We start from the raw sequence: 12,635 nt of genomic DNA, 5'->3' as shown, positions 1-12,635 counted from the left end.
GTAATAGCCTACAATTGTCAAGAGTTGAAATGCAGCAGTGACTTGTAAAGTAGGTAGCACAGTGCCTGGCACTTAGGAGGTGTTCAGTAACCCGGTAGTTTCACTCATCACGCAGTTTCCTCCGTCTGTCAAACCAATCTCCATACTTCTCATAGGAACTCCTATGCATCCCACAAGGCCCTGCCCAAATAGCCCCTCCTCTGAGGAGCCATCACTAACCCCTCACATAAACACACACAAGAAGCCCTTTCTTCCAGGCTTCCTGGCACCACATGCTCCTCCCACAACCTGGCCACACTATCGGCAGATGAGCTGATGCCTGTGGGTCTCACCCATGGATTACCAGTGCCTGCCTGCATATGAAAAGCTCCCCGTCTACTCAACTAAGAACAGAACACAAAAATCCCCACAGATGTGAAGAAAAGAGCTTATTATCTCCAGCCAAATTTTGAAAATGTTCTGAGGCCACCATGAGAGCAAAGTACAGCGCAGATCCCAATAAGTAGAATTCAGGCTGAAAATTCCTTCGATCAAATGAATTATAGATTTTAAAGGGGAAGGGGCAGAACAGCGTGCGGCTGGGTGAGAAAAACCAGGCCACTCTGTGCTCATCTAGAACAGTCTCCATGAGGAGCAGAATAGGTAAGAAACATACCGGCCACCGTTTGTGTGGAATGGCGAGAACAATATAGATGTTTGTTTGTGTGTACACGAACCAGCGCTGTCCAGAATAGCAGGTTGACAGTGGCTGCCTCTGAGGAGGAGAAGTCAGAGGCTGGTGGCAGGGGAGGGTGAAGACTTGCCTTTCATTCCGCACTCCTTTCTACGTTGGGCTTTTGCAGCGTTTGCTCACAGGAGCTATTCAAAAATTAGCACATGAGCACATGTTCATGGCTTTGCAAGTCACATACTCCAGCAGCAGGTCCTACCTGATTCTGGAACACTCCTCAGCACCCCCGACAGGCTATCCTACTTTGAATGCTCTCAGTGACGGGGAGCTCAGTACTTTACCTGCCAGCTAATCCACCCCAAGGGAAGCTTGGAAGGATGGGTTTGGGCTCAGGGAGAGGAAGCAGTAATGTACTTCTGGAGCCACACACAGGTGCCTCTCTCTTGCCCCTGACTGTGGGCAGAGATGTGACTTCCTGCCTAGGAACCTGCTGAGAGGCCCTGCCTGCCCCTGAGCCCAGGTGGGAGGTGAACGGGAAGGTAGGGTGTGCTCTGCTGTGACTCAGGCCCCACGGGTGCCCGGAGCACAGCCAGCTTCCCAGGACACAGTGCTGTGACTCAGGGCCACACAGCAGGGCCAACCCAGGTGGCAGCTGGCGGGCCACCAGCACACTCGCGTCCTTCCAGCTTCAATCCCCAGCAGGGCCTCGGTTGCTGGCACAAAGTACCTCCCCGACTGCTGTTCCCATTTGCAGAGGACGGATGGGGAGATGAAGACCCTGGCACCAGCCAGCCTGGGTTCAAATCCTGCTTCTGCCATTTGCTGGCTGAATGGGCCAGTGAACCTGAGCCTCAGTTTCTCCATCTGTACAAGGGGCGAGCCATGCTGCCTCGTCTTCCTCATAGGATTGCCATGAAGATGCTGCGTTCATCCAAGAAAGGCCTGGATCAGCCTGGGCAGTCTTAGGCAAACGTAAGCCATGATTACTGCAGCTCCCCAGCCGGATGTGGGGGTCACTGACCTCAGGGCCTTGAAGAAAGCTTGGATGCCTCCACTCACGCCGCTGGCCCAGTCACTGGGCCCAGGAGGGACAGGCTTCTGGGGCACCTGGCCTTGGGAAGGTCCATGGACTCCAAGTCCCCTGCCAGCTGATGAGCTCCATGAGAGCAGCATTTTTTCCTGTCTCATTACTGTGCCCCAGTGCCTGGTCCTGGTGCCTGGAGAACAGCTGGCATGCAGGCGGGGGGGCTTCGGAGACCTGCAATGCACAGCTGCACGCAGGGCCCAGGCTTGGATTGACGCTGTTACCTCTTTAAATTCTTAATTTTGAACAAGGACCCTCATGTTTAATTTTGCACGGGACCGTGAACGTTCCATAGCTGGTCCTGCACAGAGTTGACACCAGTTCATCTTTTGGAATGAATGAATGAATGATTAAACGAATGCGGCGCTGAGGTGTCATTTCGCTCATTTTACCTCAGAGGGTGATAGACTCCAAGCCCCCTTTTACAGATGGGAGAACGAAGGCTCATGAGCTGAACCCTCGCCCCAAATCATCCAGCAGGAATTTAAACCCCGACTTGTCAGGCCCCAAAGCCCCAGGTCCAGGGGTCTCTCCGGCATAGCAGGGACAGCCGATCTGTGCCCGGGGAAGACACAGCCCTGTGGATCTCAAGGCAGTGAGGCCAAGCAGCAAACTCCGCCCCGCTCTCTGAGCTGCTCTGTTTCCCTTTTCTCAGCCGGGGAAACTGAGGCCCAGCTTAGGGTAACACAGGCCCAGCTTGGCAAGGGTGCCTGCCCGGGAGGCGGCCTGGCTGTGTGCCCAGACAGGGGGCGGGGGCCTCCGTGAATCGCTCCTCAGTCCCTGCCGACCACAAGAGGGTTGGGTGAAAGGCGGCTGCTCTCCGCCCGCTTCCCCGCCAACGTGGGCCTGAACAATGGGCCTTTGTGCCCGGCGTGGGCGGGTTGTCAAGGTGCGCAGCCCTGGCCCTGGGCCCTGGCCTCAGCCTCCGTGAGGGCAGAGGGGCCAGGCCAGGGGGTCTGCGGGGGCCGGGAGACCCAGCAGAAGAGGGAGCAAGTCTGAGATCTCACGACGAATGAAGACAAGTCACAGGGAAGGAACAGCAGGCACCCAGGGTCACACGGCACAAAGGCATGGGCGGCAAGTTGGGAACCCGGGACTCCAGCCTCCCTCTCGCTGTGGCCCGAGCGTCCTCGCTGCAGCAAGGGGCTCGGGCATCCCTGCAGCTGAAACTTGCCCTCGGGAGGTCAGCAGATCAACAATCATCCCTCTTCTCCCTTCTTCCACCCCCACACCAGGTCTCCCTCCCTCAGGGGCTCAGCCCAACACCCCCCCAATCTCTGGGAGGACCCCCCCCCAGATGGTACCAGCCACAACATTGCTAGGAAAACGTCTCCGCTTCACAGATCCCTCCTGACTGGCTCTTCTCCCCAGCAAGATCGTGCGCCCCGTGGGAAGCCACCTGGTCGGGTAGGCACTGCCATGAGCCCCATGTTACAGGAGAGAACTGAGGTTCCCAGCCGGGCAGGGCTCGCTCCGGGTCTACACCAAGGATGCAGACGACCCTCACCTCTGTCCTGTTGGGAGCCACAGGAGGCAGGTGGGCACAGAAGACCAGTTCCTGCTGTTTAGCCACGCACCTTCTGGTGGGAAAGGCAGAGAAGTCAACCACAGTAGTGATAATAGGAAGAGGCCACCAGGTATTGAGCATCTGGTAAGTGCTTTATGTCCAGAATCTCATTTCATCATCAGGAAATTGCTGGGAGGAAGGTACTATTATTATCCCCATTTTACAGATGAGGTAACTGAGGGTCAGGTGAAGCAATTTACCCAGGGTCGATCAGTTAAGAAAGGGGTTCGAACCCTGTCCAGGTCCACTGAATGTCTGTGCTCATTCAACCTCACAACCATCCTATCAGGCAGGGTTAATGTCCCCAAATTACAGATGAGGAAACTGAGGCTCCACGCAGCAAAGCCGCATACCCAAGGTCACGTAGCCAGGAGGTGGGAGCGGGGATTTAAACCCGGGGTCCCAGACGCCAAGGTCCCTGTCTTGTTCTTTCTTCCCCCACCACAACCAAGTCCCCTAAATGTTCCCTGAATCCATCTGTGCCACCAGTCCCTCGTCCCCATCTCCCACCATGACAGACCCTATGTCCACCCCGCCCCCTGGCCCATCCTGGCTGGCCTCCCGCAACCATAACAGATACTCATGAAGAGCCAGAAAGACAGTCCCAGTCAGGAGTAAGTTCAATGTCCGTCAGCAGGAGCCTGAAGAGGATCGCTGTGATCTGTCCCCACAGCAGAGCCCATGGGGACAACCAATAGAGGCACCCGAGCCATTCCGCCAACGGGGACGGAGCTCCAGAACAGAACATCAGGCGGAAAAAAAACAGGCTGCAGAAGCAAATGTACAAGTGACGCCATCTGTACAATCCCACTCACAACCAAAGCAGCGCCCCCGAATCCGTCAGGGATTCTGTGTGTGTATGAGTGTGTGTGTGTGAGAGAGAGTGTGTGTGTGTGTGTATAAAAAGTCTAAAGATGGTACAACCGCTTTGGGAAACTGGCCATAGCTACAAAAACTAAACACGCGTATCTCATCATCCGGCAATTCCACTCCTGGATGCAGACGAGGAGAAACGCCTGCGTCTGCCTACCGTGGGACATGTAAGAGAAAGTTCACAGCAGCGCTACTGAAAATCGCGGAACCGGGAAACAATCCCCGTCTCCATGGACAGTCGGGTGATTCAACAAACTGTGGTCTAGTTCCACAATGGACTATGCCACAGCTGAGAAAAGAGACACGAAACGTGGACAGACCTCGCTGGATGAGGTTAAGTGAAAGTGCCTGAAACAAGAGCACAGACCGAATGGGCTCACTTACGAGAAGTTCTAGACTAGGCAGGGTGATAGGAATCAGACCAGTATCACCTTTGAGGGGAGCCCCTGGAGGTCAGGAACATTCTACGTCTTGATCTGGTGTGATCCCACAGCCATCAGACTACAATTAAGATTTGTGTGTTTTGAGGTCGGGAGATCAAGACCATCCTGGCTAACACGATGAAATGCCGTCTCTACTAAAGGTACAAAAAATTAGCTGGACGTGGTGACATGCACCTGTAGTCCCAACTACTCAGGAGGCTGAGGCAGAATCGCTTGAATGCAGGAGTTGGAGGTTGCAGTGAGCTGAAATCGCGCCATTGCACTCCAGCCTGGACAGGGCGAGACTCCATCTCAAAAACAAAAAGATGTGTGTGTTTTACTGTGTGCAATTTTTACACCTCCATCAAACCAGATGGATACCTTCCCCAAACCAACTTATACCTCCCTCAGGCCCACAAGAGAAAGACGAAGACACGTGGGAATCATGAGCATCAAATCCAGGTTGCAGCACTGAGTTTTTTTTTCTTTTTGAGAAGGAGCCTTGCTCTGTTGCCCAGGCTGGAGTGTGCTGGCGCAGTCTCGGCTCACGGGTCGCAGTGGCTTCTTAGAGAGATCCCGTTGGCCAGGGATATGAGGGAATCTCCTATATTGGGGTATTTCCTTTTAAGGAAGAGAAGAACAGAACATGGAAGAACGTAAGTTTCCATGAAGTTGAGTGATAGCTGCATGGCGGCTTCTGTTCTTATCTTTTAAACTTTTCTGAATATGTAAAATATTTAAAATACTGAGAATCAAACCAGGAACAAAACCCATTCCCATGGCTTCTGCTCCCGAGCTCACAGTGGCCGCTCCTGCCTCCCGGCTGAAGCCACCTTCCTGCTGCATGCCATTGAAGGTCCCCTCCTGGGCTCAACCTGTCTTTCCAGCCTCTCACTCACCCCTCCCCACCCGCTGGGCTGGTCTCCTCACTCTTCCCCTAACACACCTTAAACATTCCCATCTCCACGTCTCTCCTCCCACCTGGAATGCCGACTTGCTCTGTGCCAGGCACCATGCCGAGTGCTGTAGGCTATTAACTCCTGAAATCAGGGGCTCGGCCATGGGGAATCTGGGCCAACGTGTACAACCACAAATAATCTCCATCGTCATCCCAAAAAGCCACCCAAGCAATCCAAGTAGAAAGAGTGGTACTGCTCAGCCCACAGTTTCAGGACAAATCACCCCACAGCCCAACCATCCCCTAAGCCCCTCCAGTACAGAAATTCTGGTCCGCCACTGGATTTAAAAGTCACTTATGACTTGGGATTGTGTCTTTAATATTCTCATTTTACACAGGGGAAACTACAGGCTTAGAGAAAGCAAGCAACTTGCTTGAGACACTCAGCAAAGAAAGGCTGTCTTTCTCCTGAGATCTTTTTCTTCTCCAAGATCTCCCAATCGTGACTGACCCCGTTTGTCTCTGCCTCAGGGCCTTTGCAATTCCAGTTCCCTCTGCCTGGAATGCCCTTCTCTCAGCTACTCCCAGGCCCAGCTCCTTCTCATCATTCTAGTCTCTACATTCAGGCCAGAGTCATCCTCCCAGATTCCCGCCCTCATCCCCAGCGTAAAGAGACCCACCCAGGCCTTACACCCGTAATCCCAGCACTTTGGGAGGCTGAGGAGGGCAGATTACCTGAGGTCGGGAGTTCAAGACCAGCCTAACCAACATGGAGACACCCCATTTTTATTTTAAAAAATACTAAAAAACAAACAACAACAACAACAACAAAAAAAAAATGCAGCCCCACGCCTGTCTTTCTCTATCACACAACCACAACTTAGCACAACCCACAATTGTTCTGCACATTTTGTTCACTCGCTTCCATATCATCCGTCACATGCACACCCTCCTAGAACAGAAGCACCAAAAGGCAGGATTGTGTCTATCTTGCTCCAGGTGTTTCCCAGGGCCTGGTGTAGCAGGCACTTAGTAAATGAGTTGGAAGAACACAGATCACTGGCTGTGCCTTTCCAGGGCCATACAGTGAGGAAAGCACAGAGAAGGGGACCAGTGACGGCCGAGGCCAGATCTCCACGGAATCCCTCAGCTCCGTCCAGGTCGGGCCTGGTGACTCGTGCCTGTAATCCCAGCACTTTGGGAGGCTGAGGCAGGTGGATCACTTGAGGTCAGGAGTTCAAGACCAGCCTGGCCAACACGGCGAAATCCTGTCTCTACTAAAAACATAAAACTGAGCCAGGTGTGGTGGTGTGTGCCTATAGTCCCAGCCACTCAGGAGGCTGAAGCAGGAGAATCGCTTGAACCTGGGAGTCAGAGGTTGAAGTGAGTTGCGATCACACTATTGTACTCCAGCTTGGGAGACAGAATGAGACTGTCTCAAAAAAAAAAAAAAACAAGGAAGAGAAGAAATCCCAGCAGGGCCCACAGCCCTGAAGCCCCGAGCCGCTGCCCACCAAACGGGCTGGAAAGGCCCCACCACCCACCGAAAACATAATTTTTGTTACTGTTTTTGAGTTTTCATAAATTATCATTTTGCTTTTCTAGTATTGCTCGTTTTTAGTTTGCAGTTTTATCATTGCAGTAAGCTCCTTTTTTTCCCGACGTTTAGCATTTTCACAGAGACTTACCAAGTTCCGGTGGCCGGGGGGAGATGAAAGCAAAGACCTGAGAGACGTGAGAAAGGAGGCCAAGACCGAGGAGGACGCGGAGAGACGGGCGCTGAGGAGGCACGGGAGAATGACAGCGACAGACGGAGACAGAGAGAGCAGAAACCAAAGCTCAGACAGGTCCGACTCCCACATCTCCTTCCAGGGCGCCAGCCTCCATAACCAGCAAAATCATGGGGTTGACTGAGCCTTTGCTGAGTGCAGGCACTGAGCTCAACACTTTTCTGCGAATGCTCATGCTTGATTCTCACGACCACCTGGTGGGGGAGGGATCCTCTCATTTCTTGTTTTAAAGATGAGAAAACCGAGGCACAGAGAGGTTGCCCGGCATGCCTTTCATCACACAGCCAGCAAGCCTGAAGCCAGGTATGACCTCAGGCCTGCCCCAGACCCACGGCTGAGCCATTCTCTCCAGTCTCAAGGTGTCTAGGTTTGCTTTAGGACAGCTCCTCTCAATTTCAGCGGTGCTGGTGAATCCCTTGGGGACTTGTAAAAATGTCAATCCGAGGCCTGGCATGGTGGCTCAGGCCTATAATTCCAGCACTTTGAGAGGTCAAGGCAGGTGGATCTCTTGAGATCAGGACCAGCCTGACCAACATGGCAAAACCCCGTCTCTACTAAAAATATAAAAATTAGCCGGGCGTGGTGATGTGCAGTTGTGTGCCAGTTACTCGGGAGGCTGAGGCAGGAAAACTGCTTGAACCCAGGATGCGGAGGTTGCGATGAGCAGAGATCACACCACTGCACTCCAGCCTGGGCAACACAGTGAGACTCCATCAAAGGAAGGAAGGAAGGAGGGAGGGAAGGAGGGAGGGAGGGAGGGAGGGAAGGAAGGAAGGAATGAAGGAAGGAAGGAGAAAAGAAAAGAGAAAAGAAAGGAAAAGAAAAGCTCGATCCTGATTTAACAAGGCTTTGGGGTGAGAGGGACCAGATCCTGCATTTCTAACAGACTCCCAAGTGGGGTCAGTACTACGGCTTCGAGGCCACACCCTGAGCAGTGAGGATCTAGAGGAGTCCAGTGTTCCAGGACCCTTCGGCCACCCCAGGGACAGGGAGGGCCAGGGAGTCTCCAGCCAGTCTAGCCGCCATCCATACCTACAGGCCTTGGGGCCACGCCGGCCTCTGCGGTTCAGTTTCCCCTTCTCGGTGCTTCCTGTTGATCCCGGGAATTCCCCATAAGCTGACTGTCCTGCACACAAGGCGGCTGCACAAAGATGTTCATTGTAGCATTGTTTACATGACGGGCAAGTTGAAACCACCTAAATGTCCACCAATAGGGCACTGATTAATACACTAGGATCTGTGCAGCCATTACAAATGATGGTGGCAGCCAGGCACAGTGGTTCATGCCTGTAACCCTAGCACTTTGGAAGGCTGAGGTGGGCAGATTGCACGAGCTCAGGAGTTCAAGACCAGCCCGGGCAACACGACAAACCCCGTCTCTACAAAAAATATAAAACCTGGCTGGGTGTGATGGCACACACCTGTAGTCCGGCTACTCGGGAAGCTGAAGTGGGAAGAAGGCTTGAGCCCCGGAGGTAGAGTTTGCAGTGAGCCAAGATCATGCCACTGCATTCCAGCCTGGGTGACAGAGTGACACCCTGTCTCAAAATAATAATCATAAATAAAATAAAAACGATGGTAGGGCAAAATTCAAAATTAGATGACTTTTGACCCAGCAATTCCACTTCTAGGGCATATCCTATGGATATACCTGCACAGGGACACAGAAAGCTTTCCACCGGTCTCTCTGATGCAATTGTCATGCCAAAAGCCTGCATGCCACCATCACTAAGAAACTGGTTCTTTAAATCCTGGTCTATGTCCACCATGGAATGCCATGCAGCCTTGAAAAAGGAGGATGCTCGCTATGCACTGATGTCATCAAGACCTACGGTTGGTGAAAATCACAAAGCTAGTGTGTAGAGTCATCTGATATCAGTAAGGAAACAAAGAAAATGGCCGGGCGCGGTGGCTCTTGCCTGTAATCCCAGCATCTTGGGAGGCCAAGGCGAGCAGATCATGAGGTCAGGAGTTTGAGACCAGCCTGGCCAATGCAGTGAAACCCCGTATCTACTAAAAGTACAAAAATTAGCCGAGTGTGGTGGCACTCGCCTGTAATCCCAGCTACTCCAGAGGCTGAGGCGGGAGAATTGCTTGAACCTGGAAGGCAGAGGTTGCAGTGAGCTGAGACCACGCCGTTGCACTCCAACCTGGGTGACAGAGTGAGACTCCATCTCAAAAAATAAAGAAAGAAAATACAGGTATCTGCCTGCATGTTCACAGAGCCCTTCTGAAAAGCAACACAAAAGACCATCACAGTGGGGAGCTGAGAGTGTGCAGAAGCACAGGAGGGAGGCTGGCTTTTCGCTGCATGCTTGTACCTCTGCTATTTGGTGCCACATGGTATTATCTACGGACAAAAATGAGTTAAAGTTACAGCTTTTACACGTCGCACAAGTGCTTCATCTGTGGACGTAGGAAAATGCTTGTGACGAATTGATAGAAAAGAAGGTGATCTGTATAAATTAGGTCATCCAATTCATCACAAACATTTTCCTACATATATATCCATGAGATATATGCATTATTCACATATATCCAAAGTTGCTACTATTCGCGCACTGTATGCATTGATTCATTTCCTCACAACAACAGGGCAAGGCGGAGAGACAGCTGTTATCCTCACCTCACAGATGAGGAAGCAGAGGCTCTAGGAGTGAAGTTTCCTGACCAATGGCTCACAGCCAAGGGAAGGCAGAGCTGGGATTGGAATCTCAACTGCAGGGTTAGAGATCCCTCTCTATTACAAATTGCATATGTCTATTAGAAGTTGAGGCAGGCCAGGCACAGTGGCTCCTACCTGTAATCCCAGCACTTTGGGAGGCGGAGGTGGGCAGATCACCTGAGGTTGGGAGTTCGATACCAGCCTGACCAACATGGAGAAACCCTGTCTCTACTAAAAATACAAAATTACCTGGGTGTGGTGGCACATGCCTGCAATCCCAGCTACTTGGGGGGCTGAGGAAGGAGAGTTGCTTGAACCTGAGAGGTGAAGGTTGTGGCGAGCCAAGATCGCGCCACTGCACTCCAGCCTGGGCAACAAGAGCGAAACTCCATCTAAAAAATAAAAGTTGAGCCAATGAATCCAAGTCTCTTTCTCTTCTGCTGCCACTTTACTTTTAAAGACTACTTTTAAGAAAAAAACCCTAAGAACATCCCATGTCCCCCAGGTCAGCAGCCACCCTTTCCTGGCACTCACATCCCCCGGGGATTTCCCCTCCCAGTGCCTGGTGTAGGAAACCATGAGAGTGGTTTTTAAAGAGTCAGGCAAGAACAAGGAGGATGTTTCATGTTCCAGATAAAAGGACACCAAAGAGAGGTGTCACCAAATGCAGGGCCTAACCCTCGGTACCAGAAAAAATAAAGAATAAAATTTTAAAAAGAAAAACAGATTTAAACAGTTATAAAGGACACTCTGGAGCAGTCCCAGTCATTTGAACCTGGCCTGGAGACTAGCTAATGTAACTGACTCGATGCTAAATTTCTCACATGTGAGCACTATGGTTGTGTTGAGAACGCCCTTGTCCTTCAGAGATGCAGGCTGAAGCAATTAGGGTGAAGGGCAAGGATGCCTGCAACTTACTGTCAAACAGCTCAGCAAAAATCACAGAGAGGCTGGGTGTGGTGGCTCACGCCTGTGATCCCAGCACTTTGGGCGGCCGAGGCGGATGGATTGCATGAGGTCAGAAGTTCAAGACCAGCCTGGCCAACATGGTGAAACTCCATCTCTACTAAAAATACAAAAATTAGCTGGGCATGCTGGAAGGAGCCTGCTATCCTAGCTATTCAGGAGACTGAAGCAAGAGAATCACTTGAACCCGGGAGGCGGAGGTTGCAGTGAGCCGAGATCACGCCATGGCACTCCAGCCTGGGCAACAAGAGCAAAACTCCGTCTCAAAAAAAAAAAAAAAAAATGCACATAGGGCCAGGTGTTTGCAGTAGGGGATCCTGGGGGAAGGGGCACTTGGAGGCTCATTGTGAAGTTTTTGCATTTTTCTCTAAGTCTGAAATTTTTCAGAATAAAAAGTTGGGGGAGATAGGTGGTTGCCAGGGGCTGGGAGTAGGAAAGGGATTGATAGCAAGGAGGCACCAGGGAACTTTCTGATGTGATGGAAACGTTCTGCCTGTTGATCGTGCTGGTGGATATACAACTGTATATGTTTCTCAAGATTCATAGAACTGCCCATCACAAAAGGGTGAACTGTGCTATATATAAATTATATATCCAAGAAAGTCACTTAAAAAAAAGGGGGGAAAACAAAACACCCATGGGGCCCCCATGGGCTCTGGGTCCTGCCTTGATCCAGCCTCACCTGAACCCGCAGTGGCCCCGAGGGTTCAGCAACACGGAAGAGCTGCCCTCCAGCCCCCAGGACCTGCAACCCGGCCTTGGGGAGCTTCCTCCTAAGCCTCCCTGCCATGAATTCAGAGCCTCGGCGCTTGCCCAGGAGACATGCACTGAATGACTTCCTTGCATCCTGAGAAAGCAGTCCAGGCGCCCCTCACGAAGCACTGGCAACCTCAGCAGAGACCGAGGATCGCTGCGTCCACCCCACCAGCACAGCTCTTCCCGGAGGAAGAAAGCGGGCCGCACAGCAGGTCAGCAGCTCTGCTGGATGGGTCATCCTGAAACTAAAGCCCCGAGCCCGAGATGATCCCTTCCAACCACCCTGATTTCTCAGGTCAGAAGACGGAGGCCCAAGTGTGTGTCAGAGCACAGATTGGCAGTGTCTCCGCAGCCCCAGATGCTGCCAGCATGGTGGGGCTTTGTGTGGTCCCCACAGGCTGGCAGTGGGGCCCCAGGAGGGTGGGATGTGAACCTCCATTCCTGTCTGTCATCCTCTGTCATCTCCACAATCCCCTCGTAAGCTTCCTTTGCTCCCACCCATCGGGGCAGAGGGCTGGACACAGGGGCCAGGTGGGGGTCCCACACCTGCCCCCCACTGCCCCGGGGAGCGCCCACATGGCACAGAGCCACGGATTCTGCCCAGCCCACGAAACTCACCTCACCCAGAACCTGTTTCAACTCCTCCAGCTCTCCTTGGCAGCCGCGGAGGCCTCATTAAGTGATGCCAGCACCTCCCACACACCCCCGAAGAAGGGGAGGGGCACTGCCCCAGCAATGGAACTCTACGGCCCCATCAGAGGCCCCGCGCCTCCCCCAGAGTCCCCCAGGTCTGGTGATATGCACCACAGAGACACAATGCCCGTGCCAGACCAGGCTGGGGAGCAGGGGCCTCGATGTGAGACACGGTCCAGGCCCCGCCGCCTCTCTCCTGGGCAGGCCTGCCTGGGCCCCGGGGAGATGCTTAACCTCCTTAATTAACTGGC

General features: G+C 52.7%; 1 long non-coding RNA gene across 1 annotated transcript; it reads right to left on the bottom strand.

Annotated features, from left to right (window-relative positions):
* Window positions 1-3,783: 3,783 nt before the first annotated feature.
* LOC120367928 (uncharacterized) lies at window positions 3,784-12,362 on the bottom strand. Its single transcript, XR_005582172.2, has 4 exons — window positions 12,310-12,362; window positions 10,219-10,361; window positions 8,337-8,500; window positions 3,784-5,237 (listed from the first exon to the last, which is right to left on the bottom strand). It is a non-coding gene; the product is annotated as an uncharacterized LOC120367928 (long non-coding RNA).
* Between the last annotated feature and the right edge of the window lie 273 nt (window positions 12,363-12,635).

Source organism: Saimiri boliviensis, chromosome 9 (genome assembly GCF_048565385.1).
Source record: "Saimiri boliviensis isolate mSaiBol1 chromosome 9, mSaiBol1.pri, whole genome shotgun sequence".
Taxonomy (NCBI): domain Eukaryota; kingdom Metazoa; phylum Chordata; class Mammalia; order Primates; family Cebidae; genus Saimiri; species Saimiri boliviensis.
The sequence above is the reverse complement of the archived record's forward strand: the minus strand, read 5'-3'. Positions and strand labels throughout refer to the sequence as shown.